Source organism: Taudactylus pleione, unplaced genomic scaffold (assembly GCF_031769625.1).
Source record: "Taudactylus pleione unplaced genomic scaffold, aTauple2 ptg000612l, whole genome shotgun sequence".
NCBI lineage: Eukaryota > Metazoa > Chordata > Amphibia > Anura > Myobatrachidae > Taudactylus > Taudactylus pleione.
The window spans coordinates 1,167,428-1,171,701 of record NW_028285014.1 but is presented as its reverse complement, the minus strand read 5'-3'; the positions used below and the strand labels follow the sequence as shown (position 1 = coordinate 1,171,701).

Below are 4,274 nucleotides of genomic sequence, written 5' to 3'. Positions count from 1 at the left end.
AAGGTCTTCATCCTAGCAGAACAGATTAGTTTGTCTTAGAAGTAAATTGTATATCACATTATATGTAAGAGTCTAAGAGCCTTAAAATACTTTCGATGCCAATTATTCTTGTGTTTTATGTTTAGATTACTGAATACTAAAAGAATGTTGTGCAAACAATATTTATTCTTCAAAGGAAGAGATGTACAAGAACACGAGGACATGCACTGAAACTGGAGGGAGGTAGACTTAGAGGAAATTTGAAGAAAAATTACTTCACAGAAAGGGTAGTTGATAAATAGAAAAGCCTCCCATCCGATGTTGTTGAAGCTAAATGGTGAAACAATGTAAACACTTTTGGAATAGGCATGAGAATATCCTTAAGATATAAGTAAGGAGCAAATAGGGTTGAAGTTGCCTAAAGGATACTTGAAAAGGAGCAGACTACGTGGGCCAAGTGGTTCTTATCTGCCATCAAATTCTGTTTCTATGTAATACATTATTTCAATAGACAATTTCTACATGAACTGAACTTCAGAATTTTAAAACTAATCATAGTGTCTTTATCATTTAAGAATAATTTAATTAATTTAACTCTAATGTAATTTGATCTTGATTGGAATGTAGATGGGAAAATCGATAAATTCTTAGGTCTTTAAAAGTTTCTATGCCCTTTAATTCATTCAATCATTGTGCTTCACATTGCTTAGAAATAAATGGGATCATGATATCAATGTCTGGGAGAGGAAAGATTGAAAGACTGTGGATGTCCACAGCATAATTCTCAATGTCGGTCATTTTGAGTCTAAAACATAACCAAGCAGCAAGAAAATGTTGTCAGAAGTGGGTTTTGAACCCACGCCTCCTTACAGACACCAGAATTCCCATTAACTGGAAGAGTAGAATCTCGAGTCTGGCGCCTTAGACCGCTCAACCATCCTGACAAGCACATCAGTATGTCCAAACCTGCTGCCTGTTAGGGTTTATCATTTTACTATTTATATTTTTGATTGTGATTTTGACAAATAATTTGGACTTGTTGAAAAAGGGGTCATTAAATCAAGATCTTAGATAAATGCATTTCCTCTAAAAGCTGTTTCTTAAATAACATTATTTAGGAAAAATGGCTCAAGCTAAAGTGTTATCCTTCAAAATTACTGTTGCCACACTTTACTAAGGTCTTCATCCTAGCAGAACAGATTAGTTTGTCTTAGAAGTAAATTGTATATCACATTATATGTAAGAGTCTAAGAGCCTTAAAATACTTTCGATGCCAATTATTCTTGTGTTTTATGTTTAGATTACTGAATACTAAAAGAATGTTGTGCAAACAATATTTATTCTTCAAAGGAAGAGATGTACAAGAACACGAGGACATGCACTGAAACTGGAGGGAGGTAGACTTAGAGGAAATTTGAAGAAAAATTACTTCACAGAAAGGGTAGTTGATAAATAGAAAAGCCTCCCATCCGATGTTGTTGAAGCTAAATGGTGAAACAATGTAAACACTTTTGGAATAGGCATGAGAATATCCTTAAGATATAAGTAATGAGCAAATAGGGTTGAAGTTGCCTAAAGGATATTTGAAAAGGAGCAGACTACGTGGGCCAAGTGGTTATTATCTGCCATCAAATTCTGTTTCTATGTAATACATTATTTCAATAGACAGTTTCTACATGAACTGAACTTTAGAATTTTAAAACTAATCATAGTGTCTTTATCATTTAAGAATAATTTAATTAATATAACTCTAATGTAATTTGATCTTGATTGGAATGTAGATGGGAAAATTGATCTATTCTTAGGTCTTAAACAGTTTCTATGCCCTTTAATTCATTCAATCATTGCACTTCACATTGCTTAGAAATAAATGGGATCAAGATATCAATGTCTGGGAGAGGAAAGATTGAAAGACTGTGGATGTCCTGAGCATACTTCTCAATGTCGGTCATTTTGAGTTTAAAACATTACCAAAGAGCAAGAAAATATAGTCAGAAGTGGGATTTGAACCCACGCCTCTTTACAGAGACCAGAATTCCCATTAACTAGAAGAGTTGAATCTTGAGTCTGGTGACTTAGACCGCTTGGCCATCCTGCCAAGCACGTCAGTATGTCCAAACCTGCTGCCTGTTAGGGTTTATCATTTTACTATTTATATTTTTGAGTGTGATTTTGACAAATAATTTGGACTTGTTGAAAAAGGGGTCATTAAATCAAGATCTTAGATTAATGCATTTCCTCTAAAAGCTGTTTCTTAAATAACATTATTTAGGAAAAATGGCTCAAGCTAAAGTGTTATCCTTCAAAATTACTGTTGCCACCCTTTACTAAGGTCTTCATCCTAGCAGAACAGATTAGTTTGTCTTAGAAGTAAATTGTATATCACGTTATATGTAAAGTCTAAGTGGCTTAAAATACTTTCGATGCCAATTATTCTTGTGTTTTATGTTTAGATTACTGAATACTAAAAGAATGTTGTGCAAACAATACTTATTCTTCATAGGAAGAGATGTACAAGAACAAAAGGACATGCACTGAAACTGGAGGGAGGTAGACTTAGAGGAAATTTGAAGAAAAATTACTTCACAGAAAGGGTAGTTGATAAATAGAAAAGCCTCCCATCCAATGTTGTTGAGGCTAAATGGTGTAACAATTTAAACACTCTTGGAATAGGCATAAGAATATCCTTAAGAGAAATGTAAGGAGCAAATAGGGTTCAAGTTGCCTAAAGGATATTTGAAAAGGAGCAGACTACGTGGGCCAAGTGGTTCTTATCTGCCATCAAATTCTGTTTCTATGTAATACATTATTTCAATAGACAATTTCTACATGAACTGAACTTCAGAATTTTAAAACTAATCATAGTGTCTTTATCATTTAAGAATAATTTAATTAATTTAACTCTAATGTAATTTGATCTTGATTGGAGTGTAGATGGGAAAATTGATCAATTCTTATGTCTTTAACAGCTTCTATGCACTTTAATTCATTCAATCATTGTGCTTCACATTGCTTAGAAATAAATGGGATCATGATATCAATGTCTGGGAGAGGAAAGATTGAAAGACTGTGGATGTCCTGAGCATAATTCTCAATGTCGGTCATTTTGAGTCTAAAACATAACCAAACAGCAAGAAAATGTTGTCAGAATAGGGATTTGAACCCACGCCTCCTTACAGACACCAGAATTCCCATTAACTGGAAGAGTAGAATCTTGAGTCTGGCGCCTTAGACCGCTCAACCATCCAGACAAGCACATCAGTATGCAAAAACCTGCTGCCTGTTAGGGTTTATCATTTTACTATTTATATTTTTGATTGTGATTTTGACAAATAATTTGGACTTGTAGAAAAAGGGGTCATTAAATCAAGATCTTAGATTAATGCATTTCCTCTAAAAGCTGTTTCTTAAATAACATTATTTAGGAAAAATGGCTCAAGCTAAAGTGTTATCCTTCAAAATTACTGTTGCCACCCTTTACTTAGGTCTTCATCCTAGCAGAACAGATTAGTTTGTCTTAGAAGTAAATTGTATATCACGTTATATGTTAAGTCTAAGAGCCTTAAAATACTTTCGATGTCAATTATTCTTGTGTTTTATGTTTAGATTACTGAATACTAAAAGAATGTTGTGCAAACAATATTTATTCTTCAAAGGAAGAGATGTACAAGAACACGAGGACATGCACTGAAACTGGAGGGAGGTAGACTTAGAGGAAATTTGAAGAAAAATTACTTCACAGAAAGGGTAGTTGATAAATAGAAAAGCCTCCCATCCGATGTTGTTGAAGCTAAATGATGAAACAATTTAAACACTCTTGGGATAGGCATAAGAATATCCTGAAGAGAAATGTAAGGAGCAAATAGGGTTGAAGTTGCCTGAAGGATACATGAAAAGGAGCAGACTACGTGGGCCAAGTGGTTCTTATCTGCCATCAAATTCTGTTTCTATGAAATATATTATTTCAATAGCCAATTTCTACATGAACTGAACTTTTGAATTTTAAAACTAATCATATTGTCTTTATCATTTAAGAATAATTTAATTAAGTTAACTATAATGTAATTTGATCTTGATTGGAGTGTAGATGGGAAAATTGATCAATTCTTAGGTCTTTAACAGTTTCTATGCCCTTTAATTCATACAATCATTGCGCTTCACATTGCAAGGAAATAAATGGGATCAAGATATCAATGTCTGGGAGAGGAAAGATTGAAAGACTGTGGACGTCCTGAGCATACTTCTCAATGTCGGTCATTTTGAGTCTAAAACATAACCAAACAGCATGAAAATAT

At 33.6% G+C, this 4,274-nt stretch overlaps 1 non-coding gene across 1 annotated transcript; it reads right to left on the bottom strand.

Moving 5' to 3' along the window:
• Positions 1-814: 814 nt before the first annotated feature.
• Positions 815-923, bottom strand: TRNAS-CGA (transfer RNA serine (anticodon CGA)). Its single transcript has 2 exons — positions 886-923; positions 815-860 (listed from the first exon to the last, which is right to left on the bottom strand). It is a non-coding gene; the product is annotated as a tRNA-Ser (tRNA).
• Between the last annotated feature and the right edge of the window lie 3,351 nt (positions 924-4,274).